Here is a 14,793-nt window from a genome sequence, read left to right on the forward strand (position 1 = left end):
AGGTCACTGACTCTCATGGGCTGCTCCTGCATCTGCTCCTGCACAACTTTCTGCCTCCTGAATTGCCCCAAGGAAATAGCTGGGGCCTCCTCATCAATGCCAGGGAGAAACAGGCCCAGGTTCTCTGAATAGGTTCCAGCACTCAGTGCACCCTTGGGGAACATGGATGGGGGCCTGTACCGGCAAGTCCCAGAGCTCTGCAGAATGGGCTGATACCAGCATCATCAAATTTCAACACACCACTGCTGCTGTCAGATCCTTTATCCAACAAGAACTTTAGGCCGTATACTAACTCGGCACCTTTGGATTGGGTATCTGAATCCGATCTCAGGGATGCAGGGGGAAATGACTGTCTAGTGTCTCCAGGAGGAAAAAAAAAAAAGGACACCACCATCCATGATGTCAAGAAGTAGGAAGGAGGATATTACATGAAAATGTTTACCGGCTCTTGCCAAGCCCAGCAATTTCCGGGAGATGCACACCAAGATTAATAATCTTTTATGAAATCTCAAATTAATAAAAGTACTGACTCCATCTGAGGATTTGAGGAAAAGAAGGTGTGCTTCTTTATCAGGGAACCATTAACTAGGTGGTGCCTATTCTGCAAGCATTTAACCAGTAATTACTTTGGGCCAGGTACACTCCACACCCAGAAGCAGACAAGGGTGACATCATCTCTGCCCCAAAGAGTCACTAGTATACAAAGGAGTTAGATGTGCAAAAAATATGAGATAACAGCATCCAAAAAATTAGCACAAGGGTCAGTGCACACACAACGCAGTTAAGGCTGCTGAGCACTGATGTTGCAGGGCAACTGCCTTCTAACAGACCTGCCTGAGCTGGAGGCTAAAGGTTCCATAGGAAATGAGTGTGTGAAGAGTGAAAGGGTGGCTGGAAGCTAGAACTGCAAAGCCAGGCACATTCTGGGCGAGAGGTTTAGGAACAGTGACCTTCATTCACATAGACACCTTATCAGAGACGAGCATGCTGCTCTCCAGGAAGCCTAGGGGTTCTTTGTCCATTCTGCCCTCTTCTCCTGCCCTTTGATGCCCCACATTTATACCCAAGGCTCCCTATGGGGGTCCTATGAAGTTCCAAGTCTAGTCAAGGCAGACTTTGGAAAACACTGAGCTAAGGGACATGAAGGCTGGAATTGCAAGAGTTCAAGCCAGAACTGGGGTGGCCTTAGAAATGTGGATACCCCCAGGTCACTCCAGACCCACCAGCTTTACCTTCAGTCAAACTTGATGGATAATGGCATTCCTCTTTGGAGGCGTCTGGAGTTACATCATGGACACCTCCAGCAAAATCACTTAGGTGAACAGATTTCTATTTCTCTTCATGTCTGGGAGGATCTCACAAACAAGGATACAACTTCTCCATCCCCTTTTCCCACCAAAGTAGATTTGATTAAATACCTGCAGAGTACTCAAGTGTATGCTGGACAGTGTCCCCAGCCTCTTACAGACCAGACCTGGGCAGGTGGATACTCTCTAAGCACGTATTAAGGCAAACACACTCTTAGAAGCTTCAGTTTAAATGCATTGCTCGTTTCTCAATTTGTTTCATCAGAATAACCCATGGTCTTTAAATTCCAGATCCCCTGCCTCCTCATGGGTATGTCTGGGGTCTTTCTGTTCCCAGTGTGATGAGGGATGAGTAGCAGCCCTGAAGCCTATTAGAAATGCAGGATCTTGGGCCTGATCCCAGACTTGCCATGTCAGAATCTGCATTTAGGAAAATTCCCAGGAGATTCCTGCTCCCATTCAAGTTTGAGAAGTGCTACTCCAGGACAAGGAAATATATTTTTCCCCTACAAGTGCCCTGAGGGAGGAGTTATGATTAGGCAAGTCTAGGAACACTGACCCTCAGCCCTTTTTCTCATCATGAAATCTTCCTCATAGTCGAGCCCAGGCCACCCATCCCACAGCTACGAGAAGAGTGTTGTACAGAAGTAGCACCAAATTCCAACTAAAAAGGAAAGAACGTACCCTGTAAAATCCAGTCAAAGAGGATTTCCCAGCCAAGTTTCAACTCCAAGAATTTGGGGTGCCCAAGGGTGCCTTGGGCTGGCAATGAGTCAGTTCAGCCAGCTTCCACATGGCACCTCTATCACCTTCACCTGCTCCAACCTGCCTTGCCTGGCACAGTCAGGTTCATGGGATGATGCCACTCTTACCAGGATTATTGGGTTCTGACCTTCACACAGACACCACGAGGAAGCCTATGCCAGGGGGAACTGTCCTTGCCTGTTATGCCAGGCACTGCTGCCACCCATGAGGTCTGTTCTGAAGTAGCGGAAGGATGTCTATTGGCTTGGGTACCCAGCACCTTGTGAGGTCCACCTTTTCCAGTTTCACATACAGGCATGTCCCCTGGACACAGACCCACCTGATAATCAGGATGGTCTTCATTTTCCTGAAGCCACTGTGCAGCCACATGGGGAGTGCGATGAGATCTAGGAGTTTGCTCTGCTAGCCCCTGAGGTCTCAGCCATGAATGCTAAGTGCAGGGCTGTGGAAGTCTAGGGGAGGAACCAGTTACCCTCCAGAGCCCGAGCAGGAGCAGGGGGAAGCTCTCCTTCACAGGTCTGGACCCAAATCTCACCTCTGCAGGACTCCTCCTCCTGCTTCAGGCTGTTCCACCTCTCCCTTGCTGGTCTACCCTGGCTGTTCTTCCTGAATGAGTCACATGCACAGGAACTTGGGCTCTAGGGAACCTGCCCTGAGATGCCCTCAGAGTTGCTATGCCATACACGCGAGGTCCTCACACCCCTTAAACCTCTTCTCCATGTCATGGGTAGGCTGGCCTTGCTTTGTGGCCATGGGTCTGAGCCCCTGGGATTAGAAGGAACTCCTCACTGGAGCCACTCCCATCTCTCCTGAAGAGAGTAACAGTAGTTTCTAAATGAAACAACCAGGGACAGCAGAAACAAACCCCCTCCCGTAGAAGTCCAACTTCATTACACCATTATCAGCACAGGCATCTCGGGTGGAGATAAAACCATGTGGAGCGGATATTAAATCCACTAGCAGCACCTAACCTCCCCCAGATCAGGGGCGAGATTCTCCACCTGCTACAGTGTTTGCAGCTCCTGGGCCCCATGCTGGCTAACAGGGAGTGGGGCGGGGTCAGTCCTTGGGCAATAGTTGGTATAGACCTATGTGCTAGCAACCACTCCTCTTGAAAAGGAGTCTCCCTGCACCATAAACTAAGAAATGAAAAAAGAAGATATTTAAATGAAGGCTGGGAGTGAGGAGGGAAGCTTGTATGAAGCTGCCTCTCCTTTGAAGAGAAAATGCATTGTTTGAATAATCTGAGGATTGATCTGTATTCTAAGAGCAGGCTGCAGGCAGATTCCCCTCAACAGGGGGGGGTGCTGGGGGCCAGACACTGACAACCAGCAGTTATTTAATATTAGGTGCCAGGCACTACTTGAAATGTTGAGCAGTCTGTGAAGGGGGTCTGCTTACCTTTGATTTACAGATGTGGAAATGGAGACTCCCAAGGAGGTAAAAGGCTTATCCTAACCCATGCAGCTGGAGCTGGAGTGATGCTGAGTTCTGTCTGACAGAACTGTCAGATTCCAGCTCTGGAATCTTTTTTTTTTTTGTATAGTTAGCTCGAATATATATTATATATATATGTTAAAATCATTGTGACAACATCATATAGTTTTTCCACTTAATTACATTGCAAAATTCAGGTTATAATGAACTGTTCATAAACTGGGAAAAAATATTTTGTTATGTATATGTCAACCCATATTTAGTCATAATTATTGAATTTCAAAATACAATAATAAGTAACCATATTATCTAGCATACTTTATGGGCCTGAGGAATTAAATTCATTTTTTAAATTGAGGTAACACTGCTTTGCAGCACTGTGTATGATGGAGGGGAACAGGTTCCCATCTCTGCAGATGTACATTATCACACCACACCCATCACTGAAACACCCATAGTTGTTTATCCTACACTGCTGGGTCCCCCTCTATGTTTCTACCCCCATTTTCCTTCCACCTCTAGTAGCCTCGATTCTGCAGCCATATTCCTAGGGTATGTTTTGGTGTCATTTTGTTAGTCTCTTTGTTTTGTTTCTCTATTTTCCACATGAGTGAAATTATCCAGTATTTGTCTTTCTCCTTATGACTTATTTCACTTAGCACAATCCTCTCCAGTTCCATCCATGTTGCTGCAGATGGCAAGGTTTCATCCTTTTTTTTTTTCTTTTGGCTGAGTAGTATCCCATTATGTGGTGTATATGTACCACCTTTTCTTAACCCACTCAACGGTCTTTGGGCACTTAGGTTGATTCCACAGCTTGGATACTGTAAACAGTACTATAATGAACATTACAGTTACATATTTTTTGAATTAGTGTTTTTGCCTTTTTTTAAATTATTTTTGTATTTATTGTCTTGCACTGTTGTTCATTTTGGGACAATATCTGATTTCTCCCCTCAGGTGTAGTCCCCACGGTTCTCCTACCACCATAGCACCCACGAGTCATCACCACAGACCCTTGTGCTCTTCCCTCCTGTTTTGAGCCCCCCCCCCTTGCTGTATGCCTCAGACCTATGGTCAGCTTGCTAGTTTTGTCTTTTTCCTGATCCTTTGTTTGGTTTCTCTATTCTACATGTAAGTGAAACCATCCAATATTTATCTTTTTCCTGATGACTTATTTCTGTTAGCACAATCCCTTCCAGCTCAAATAGTATGTGCTTACCTTTTTTGATCGCTGAGTAGTAGTTCACTGTGTTTATATACCACATCTTCTTGATTCATTCATCTTTTAGGGGCATTGAGGTTGTTTCCTTATCTCGGCTACTGTAAATAGTGCTGCAATAGACATGGGAGTACAGATTTCCTGTAGGGTGTGTTTTTGTGTCCTTTGGGTAGATTCCTAGGAGTGGAGTAACTGGGTCATACGGTATATCCATTTCTAGTGAGTTAAGGAAACGCCATACAGCTTTCCATAGTGGCTGGACCAGTTTACATTCCCACCAGCAGTGTAAGAGTACTCCTTTTCCACCACATCCACACCAGAATTTGTTTGGTTATTTTTTTTTTTAAATATGAGCCATCTCAAAGCTGTAAACTAGCATCTTATTGTGGTTTTGATTTGCATTTCCCTGATAATAAATGACGTTGAACATTTCTCCATATTCCTGTTGGCCATTTGCATTTCTTCTTTGAAGAAATGTCTTTTTAGCTTTTCTACCCATTTTTGATTGGGTTGTTTGCTTTGTTTCTGTTGAGTTGTGTAAGCTCTTTGTAGATCTTTGATATCAGACCCTTATCAGATGTATGGTGTGAAAATATTTTCTCCCATTCAGTAGGGTGTCTCTCATCTTGGTTGCTGTCTCTCTGCAGCACAGAAGCTTTATAGTTAGATGTAGTCCCAGCTGTTTATCTTCTCCTTTGTTTTCCCTGCTTTTGGAGATGAATCCTCAAAGATATTTCTGAAATTTATGTCATGTATTGTTTTACCTATGTTTTCTTCTATATATTTTATGATTTCAGGTCTTAGGTCTTACATCCAAGTCTTTTATCGATTTTGAGTTGATTTTTGTGTATAGTTTAAGATAGTAGCCTAGTTTCCTTCTTTGCAGGTAGCAGTACAGTTTTTCCAGCCCTATTTATTGAAGAGACTTTCCTTTTTCCAGTGTAGATTCTTTGCTCTTTTGTCATAGACTAATTGACAATACATGTGTGGTTTTATTTCTGACCAATTCTATTCTGTTGGTCTGTGTGTCTGTTTTTGTTTCAGTACCTTGCTGTTTTATTATTATGGCTTTATAATATAGTTGGAAGGCTGGAAGTGTAATACCTCCATTTTTCCCTCTTTAGCCAGGAGGGTGTTAGCTATTCAGCACTTTTTTTATATTTTTTATGGTTCCATATGAATTTCAGCAATGTTCAATTTCTTTGAAGAATGTCACTGAGATTTTATTTGAATTGCTCTGAATTTGTAAATTGCTTTGGGTAGAATGGCCATTTTGATAATGTTAATTCTTCAGATTCATTAGCAGGGAATGCCTTTACATTTCTTTTTGTCTTCTATCTCTTTTAACAATATTTTATAACTGTATAGCTCCTTCACCTCCTTTGTTAGATTTATCCTCAGATTTTTTTTGGGGGGTACAATTGTAAGTGGGATGGTTTTCTTAATTTCTTCCTCTTCAGGCTGAGTGCATAGAGGAAGGCTACTGATCTTTGTGTACTGATTTTGTAACCTGATACTTAACTGAACTGGATTATTGTTTTAACAAGTTTTTCCATGGATTTTTTTAGGATTCACTATATATGTTATCATATCATCTGTAAATGATACCTTTACCTCTTCTTTCCCTATTTGGATTCTCTTATATCTTTCTCTTGTTCAGTTGTTCTAGCTAGGACTTCTAGTATTGCATTGAAAAGTGGTGATGAGAGTGGACATCTTTATTTTGTTCCAGATCTCAATGGAAAGGCTGTCAGTTTGTCACCATTGAGAATGATTTTAGCTGTGGGTTTGTCAAACATGGCTTTTATTATGTTAACATATATTCTTGTTGTTTTTGCATTCTCTTAGTAGATGCTAAGAAGAGAGCTTACCGGATCATATGATAAAACAATGTTTAATATTTTGAGGAATATCCACACTGTTTTCTATAGGGGCAGACCAGTCTACATTCCCACCACCAGTATAAGGGGTTCTTTTTTCTCCACTCTCTCATTTGTTGTTTCTAGTTCTTTTTTTGATGTGTGCCATTCTCACAAGAGTGGGATGGTAATCTCATTGTGGATTTCCCTTGACTAGAAGTGATGTGGAACAAAGCTGGAATCTTAAACAGAATTATTACCAGGGATTTGAGTACAAAGGATATTTTATTTCCTGGTGTTGCTGTAACAAAGTACCCCAAACTGGTGGTTTAACAGAAACTCTTCTCTCACAGTTCTAAAAGCTAAAATCCTTCCTTGTGCTTCCCAGCTTGTGGTGGTGGTTGGCAATCTCCAGTGTCCTTGGTTTGTGGTTGTGTACCTCCCGTTTCCTTATCACATGGCCCTATTCCCTCTGTGTGCATGTTTCTGTTTTTCTCATCATCTTCTGAGAACACCAGTCTTGCTACATAGAAGACCCACCCTACTCCCATATGATATCATCTTAGATAATTACAGCTACACTGACCCTATTCCCAAAGAAGGTACATGCGTAGTTATTACGGGTTAGTACTTCAATGTATCCTTTTGGGGGGCACAATTCAGTCCAGAACAGAGGACCAGCAGTCAGAAAATCAGTTTCTAAACAAGTGAATAAGGAGGGGCCTGGCCTCCTGCCCCATGAGGGACCCTGAAATGGTTGCTCAATACTTTTGACCTGAAGTCTCCAACTCTACCCTTGCTGCTCCCCAGTGGATGGCCAGAGAAGAGGCCAGCTCACCATTGCACTGCAGCAGGTACAAGGAAGAACCCAGAGGGAAGTTCACCAATAAAATGGGCACCCTCCAAACTGTGGTGTTTTGGGACAAAACCCCCAAGAACTTTTCTGGTTATGACACTACTCACATAAAACACTTCTTATTAAATGGAGACAGTGTTCTTGGTTGAAAGCATGGAAATCAACTCAGAAAGTTCAGCTGAAAGAGGATCTATTTTAAAAATAGGGAGGATCTGGCTCACATACTACCTGGGAAGGTTAGATGAACTGTCTTAAACAGTGGACAATACAAGGAACACCTGAGAGAGACCAGACCATAGCCAGAATCAGAACCACCCCAGTGAGGCCACTGGCCACTGAGCATGGACCTCTGCCATGGGCCCACCACCACAGTCATCCATAGGCCTTGGATGTTACTGTTAAGAGCATCACACTACCAGCAAAGAGCCTCCACTGTCCATGATTTTGAGGGTTAACAGCTCCAGATTTAAAGTCATTGGTTAGTCTACCTCATACTCTGAGATCTAGCTGCAAGAGAGTCTTGGAAAGCACATATTTAGTTTTTAGCTTTAATAGAAAGAGGATGTCCATCTTCTACAGTAAGTCATATTCTAAAGAATTCCACAACCACAGGAAGGAGATTCAAATATTAGGCAAACAATGAGAAATAGTTCTTAGGAGAGATTAGACCTGGTTTCCCAGGAGTAAAGATAGGATGGAGGATCTCAGTAACAATGCTGCTTACAGACTTAAACTGTTGGGACAGAAGACTCTTAAGGGACATGGAGACAGAAAGTAGATTATTAGGGATGGCCTCAGCTGCAGACAGGAGATGGAGAGTGGCTGCTTATAGGTTATAGCGATTTTTCTTAAGGTGAGGAGATGTTCTGGACTTAGAAAGTGGTGATCATTGCACAACCAATTCACACATATTAAAAGAATGAATTTTATGTTATGTGAATTGTAACTCACAACTCTCTTATAAGAGAAACCTCAGATAGAGATCTAGGCTCTTTGAGCTTGCAGAAGAAAGAGGACTTTCCATCACAGAAAACTAACGGAATGGGCGATGGGAACTGTGCACATGGGAAGAGGTGCTTCCCTCAATTTTCCATGGCAGGAACACTATTTATACACGTGTAGGTTTGAGGGAATGGAGCAAAGTGGCCACATACCATGGTCCCAAACCCCTGTTTTCTCCTTGCAAAATACCCCATCCTTCTGTTCATGGAATCACAGTGAATACAACACAATTCCTAATACATCTGCTCAGAATCACTAACACTTAAAGCCCAGGGTTGATTTTTTTTAATGTACTCATTTGGGGGGCAGTGTGGGATCAGTAACCTACAAGAATGTAGAATATGCTACAAATGCCCTACAGGCTGTGCCAGGCCATCACTCCCACAGAATCTTTTCCTCAGTTCTGCAAAGGGGGATTTATTAGCTCCCTTTTGCAAAAGAGAAAAGTGACCACAGAGAAATGAGATGATTGGCATCTGACTTCAAAGCCTGTTCCCTCCCCTACCACAGCTTCTTTAAGTCTATTTAGACAAGGAAGTAACATTCCAACATTCCATGACAGTGAATGAGAGCAGAGGCAAGAGGAGAAGTGGGTGGAGGAGAGGCTGTAGAGAGAGAAAATGAAAAACTTCTATGAATAGGAGTGTTTAATTTTCAATTTTTAACTTTTGGGGGTGTGCCACACCAAATCTTTAATCAAGTCTGCTGCACAAAGGTCTTAGATGAACTGAGACACTTTTTTTTTTTTTTTTTTTGCAGGAACCAGCTAATTCATTAATCAAAGAAGATAAGTTTTGCACTTGGATCCATACTGGCAGAAATAAGGCATCAAAGATAAGATTTAAAGATGGGGGCCTCCCTGATGGCGCAGTGGGTTGAGTGCAGTGCTGTGAAGCTGTCCACAGCCTCTGCAGCATGGGTTCGATTCCTGGCTGGCCAGGGGGATACCCACATGGCACAGCAGACCTCTCCTGCCTCACCCACGGCTCCCCTCAGCAGTGTTTTCAGTCCATCTGCCTGTTCTGCTCCCTGCTCTGTCTCTGGTGAATTCTCTCACCCTCCCGCGCCTCTGGCCTATACCCCAGCTCTTGTATAAATAAAATAAATCTTTAAAAAAAAAAAAGATTTAAAGATGGGACTTTCCCAACCAAAAAGAGAAGTCAGATGTAAATGTGAACTTGAGGTTGTAAAAGCACTTTGGAATTCACAATTATTGCAGCTGACCATAACTAGATCTCAGGGGTCAGACCCCTAAGACTTCTGTTGTTATAAAGAGTCCACATTTCCGGCCTCCCCTGGTGGTGCAGCGGTTGAGCACTGGGCTGCGAAGCTGCCTGCAGCCTCTGCAGCACTGGTTAGATCCCCGGCCTCCAGTGAGGATCCCACATGGTGCGCAGACCTCTCCTGCTGCTCCCTGCTCCCCTTAGCAGTGTACTTCGGTCCTTCTGCCTGTTCTGCTCCCCGCTCTGGCTCTGGTGAATTCTCTCATCCTCCCGCGCTTCTGACTGTACCCAGTGCTTGTATAAATAAATAAATAAATCTTTAAAAAAAAAAAAAAGAGTCCACAATGCTTACCTCCCACACTGGACTTTGAGCCCTTTGAGGACATCATCCAAATCTGCGACCCCTTTGTAGTGCCACTGTCTAGCCCAAGGTAGGATGTTCATTAAATGTCTGTTGAATGAATAATTAATGGATAAAGTCTTTACATGAACACATCATTATGTGTCAGAAATTATATCTGCCTACAAGGAAAAGACCTAATTTCAGAGTTTAAATAGATAAGAAGCTTGAAATCTACATGCCACAATGTCACAAATGTGCTTTTTTTTATTGATCTGTCCTTTCATCTTCAGCATACAACTTCACGGTCTCAAGGTGGCTGCCATACCTCCAGGCGTATGCTCACATCTAGAGGAAGGGAGATGAGACAAAAGGTTTTTTTCTCAACCAGGCTTTAATTGAGAAGGGCGGCCTTTCCTAGGAACCTGTTTACATTTCACTTGGCAGAACTGGCTAGAAGAGACTCTGGGAATTTAAGTCGAGGAAGAGGAGGGAGAAAAGAGTTGATAAATAACCGATATGAACCAGATACAGTACCTGAAGGAGGGAGGGGGTTCCTTTACATTTTTTTCCCCCACCAAACTAGGGATCTATTTGGAATTTGACCATGGCTCATGTAACTCCAGGAGTAAAAATCGCTGTCAAAGAGAATGACAGATGCCTCAAATGAGAAAACTGAGGCTTGGAGGGATTAAGTTGCCTGAAGATACACCATGGGACTCAAAGCCAACTCTGTGATCTTAGAAGCCCAGTACCTTTTTGTTCCCTCCCTAGAGGAGATCACCAACCCAGGCCTCGGTGGCAGTGCATACTGTCTGGCGGCAAAGTCTTACATCACACAAATTAACAGCCTCTCAGCTCTGCAGCCCCACTCCTGCCTGGCAGCAAGGGCTGTAGGGATAATGATGTGGGGCCATGGGGACACTGACTCATCTCTGGGGGCTGACAGCACTGAGTAATCAGCAGATCAGAGGGGGGCAGTCCCACACTCTCAGGGAACAGGAACCTGGACTGGCTGGTCCCTGCATTATGGAGGACTCACGTGGCCTCCCTTCCCTCCCACTTCACAATACTGAACTGTGAGAAAGCATAAGGTGCTCAGGCGGGTGAGGGTTGTGCCTGTGACTCATGACAGAACCCAGTGTCAGCCAGAGAGAGGGGCAGAGGGTGAGCGCCAGAGCCGCACAGAGCAGCTCCTCCAGCCTGGTCTTAGTTGGGACCAAGCCAAGTAATAGTGTCACAGGGTGACCTGGTCCACCCATCCGCAGATATGCATGTGACATGGAAGCAAATCTGCCTGCAGTAATCGTTACCCATAGCAAAGGCCATCTCCTGTGGTAGGTTTTTGTCTAGTCTGTTTTTCCTTTCCCGTTGTTTTTGCTTTTGTTTTCTGTTTTGCAATTATTGGTTGTGACTCACAAAAATGATGTCAAGAATCGAAGGGGAAAAGCTGCAGTTAAAATTTTGGTGACATAGAGACTTAATTTACAGGTTTTGTAAGATTATGGAACCGGGTTTGAAGGTGCTGTGGATCCAGTCAAGTGGCTTACCCTCTGGCATCCAGACACTTCCTTAACTGCTGACACCCTGATCCCAATTCCTGGCCTCCCTTCTGGGTCACAGGGCGCCCCCCTCAGTAGTTTGCTAAACACACCCCAGAGCCCCCTCCTGCACATTCCACGTGCCTGCAGCTTATTTAGAAGCGTGGGCATGCCAGCCCTTGCTCCAAGCCTCACGCTTTGCCTTTGATCCTTGGATAAAGACAAAGCTCCTACTTAGGCTATAAGCCAAGAGAGCCCAAGTGGTTTGGCGCCTGCCCACCTGTCCCGCCCCTCCCCAAGTCGACCTACATCCCCAGTGAGGGGCTGCTGGGAGAAGTTCTTGTGCCCCTGAGGCTGAAGTGTGGCGGGGAAGAAATCTGCGAAATCATTTATACTAACCCTTGAATTAAAGCTCTACAGCTTTGCAAAATGCTGCCCAGGGAAAAACAAAGGACACGGACTTCAGAGCCAATGGGACCTGAATCTGGAATACACCTTCCCTCTGTGGAGCTGTGAACAGCCCCTGTCTCCTTTCTCTATCTCAGTTTCCAAACTGTAAAATGGAGGGGGTAATATGCCCTCAGCAGGATATTTGCGGGCATGAAATGAGACGATGTGACCGAGGCACTCAGCTCTCCGCCTCGCCTGGGTTAGGTCATATCCCTGTTGCCAAGTGCAGATGCAGATGTGGAAATGAAGGTGTGGAGGTGGACAGGCACTGGGCCGAGGGGTCGACCGTTTAGGAAGCATTCTTCTTTTGCTGGTTCTCCCTAACCCCCTGGTTTAAAGTCCACCCTCTTCTACTTCGGATACTTTCTTTCTAGCAGTCTCATACTGTTTATAGTTAAAATTCTATTTGTAGGTAGGCTGTGGACCCCCACATTTATATAACCAGCCCTGGCCTCTCCCCTCATCCATCCAACTGCCTACCTTACATGACACTTCTGTTACAGGGCAGAAAGAGGGGTACCCCAGAACCTTCAAATCTGCCTGCTCTAAATAGGTTCTGCCATCTGCTGCATCAAGACAAAATAAATTCAAGTGCATAAGACCTTAAATGGAAAGTAACTTTAATATATAATTAGTATGCAATAAAGAGAAGAGAAGGAACAGGTAAAATGTGTCCAAATAAACCCAAAGTTACCCATCCCCTCGTGGGTAAATGCCCAGCCTAACAGGGTTGGCCCAAAGCAGGGCCATTGAGGCCAGAAAGCCTGCCTCAAGTCTAAGGCACCTCCTAGTGGGGACCCATAGAAAAGGGGTAGAAGAGGCCCAGCACATCTGGGGCAGAAGGAGCCAAAATCAAAATCAAGATAAAAGCTGCCATTGTTAGCCTCCCCAGGGTCTCTCACCCACATGGGTTTCAACCAGTCCGTGACCACAAAGTAAGCCCAGCTTCTTCACACGCGTCTTTCTGCCCCATGTGCCTCCTCCAGGTCTCCTTCTGGCTCTCAATCTTGTTCTTTTCTTCTCCAGTCTCCTTTCATTTCTCTCCTCCCTGCTCAGCTCCACCCTTCCTTGAGTGGGGCAGAGAACCTGGAACATCCCTTTCCTGGGGACCACCTTATTACAATCCCCCTTTCAATTTTTATTCCACAATATCTATGCTGGTAAAGATCTCAGGGTGCAGGTAAAGATCTTAGGAGACAGTCTTTGCCTACATAATACTTCTGCTGGGGGGAAAGGATGTCCTGAACAAACTCCACACACAGGTTTTATGGGCCCCACCCAACCCCAGACCAAAGAGATCCAAAACACCAGAGGCTACAAATCCCATCATGTCATCACCACCAAAGTGAGAGTTGTTGGGAACTGAGGGTGGAGTTAAGCAGCCAGGTTTGGTATATAACCAGACATGGTGGGTTCCTTGGTTTTTCGCAGGCTTTTGGAGTGCTACTGGGGTTCCAGATCATAGGAAGTGGTAGGACACATTCACCAATTTATCTCTCTCTCTTTCTCCCTGAGTCATTCTTTTCTTCAGTTCCCCCTTTTTATTTTATATAATTCTTACATCATTTTTCATCTTTGCACAATGTATGCATTTTCATTATGGTTATACTCCCCATACAATTGCACCCCCCCTTATTTTGACTCTAGTCTTTCCTCTCCTCACCCCACCTTCCCCCCCACCCCATAGTATGTCTCTGGTTTATAGTTGCTTGTTGATTTTGATTTTTACGTTGTATTGATTAGTCTTTTTCCTGGTCTCTTATTTAAGTTTTCTAGATTCCTGCTATGAGTGAGACCATCCGGTATTTTTCTTTTTCTTTCTGGCTTATTTCGCTGAGCATGATCCCTTCTAGCTCCATCCATGTTGCTGCAAACTGCATGTGTTTATCTTTTTTGAATGCTGAGTAATATTCCATGGTGTATATGTACCACATCTTCTTGATCCAGTCATCTATTTTTGGGCATCTGGGTTGTTTCCAAAGCTTAGCCATTGTAAATAGTGCTGCTGTAAACATAGGGGTGCAGGTGCCCTTTGGAATTAATGTTTCTGTGTCCTTTGGGTAAATACCTAGGAGTGGAATTGCTGGATCATATGGAAGCTCTATGTTTAGTAGGTCCAGAAATCTCCACACAGCTCTCCATAGTGGTTGGACCAGTTTGCACTCCCACCAGCAGTGCAGGAGAGTTCCTTTTTCTCCACACCCTCGCCAACATTTGTTGTTGCTAGTTTTTTTAATATGTGCCATTCTCACTGGTGTAAGATGATATCTCACTGTAGTTTTGATTTGCATTTCCCTGATTACAAGTGATGTTGAACATTTTTCATATGCCTGTTGGCCATTTGCATCTCCTCTTCAGAGAAGTTTCTTTTTAACTCTTCTACCCATTTTTGGAGCTGATGAGACTCAACAAAAACAATGAAAATAATCCAGTCCAAAAATGGGCAGTTCCCTTTTTTGTAAATAGACCCTTTATTACCCTTTTGTGTGTGCCTGCAGGTAAATCTCATCATAAGTCCCTTTTGAGCACAGTGAGGACCCACAGTCAGGCCAACCATTTCACACTGGAGTTGCCCAGTAACGCTTCCACTTGATGATCCAGTGGCAAATGCAGAGTTGTTGGTGTCCCGTACTCCAATTTCCAGAGTGGGTGTGGGTGCTAAGGGTGCCCCACACCACAGGCAATGCTTGGATTCTAGCAGGAATTGGGGGATTCTACTCTGTTCTGACACTATCTACCAGATCCTGTTAGGCTCCAAAGGTTCAGGGCTCAGTCAACCAAGACTGCTCTC

The sequence above is a fragment of the Talpa occidentalis genome, unplaced genomic scaffold (genome assembly GCF_014898055.3).
Source record: "Talpa occidentalis isolate TD23 unplaced genomic scaffold, MPIMG_talOcc4v2.1 talOcc4.17, whole genome shotgun sequence".
In the NCBI taxonomy this organism is placed as follows: Eukaryota; Metazoa; Chordata; class Mammalia; order Eulipotyphla; family Talpidae; genus Talpa; species Talpa occidentalis.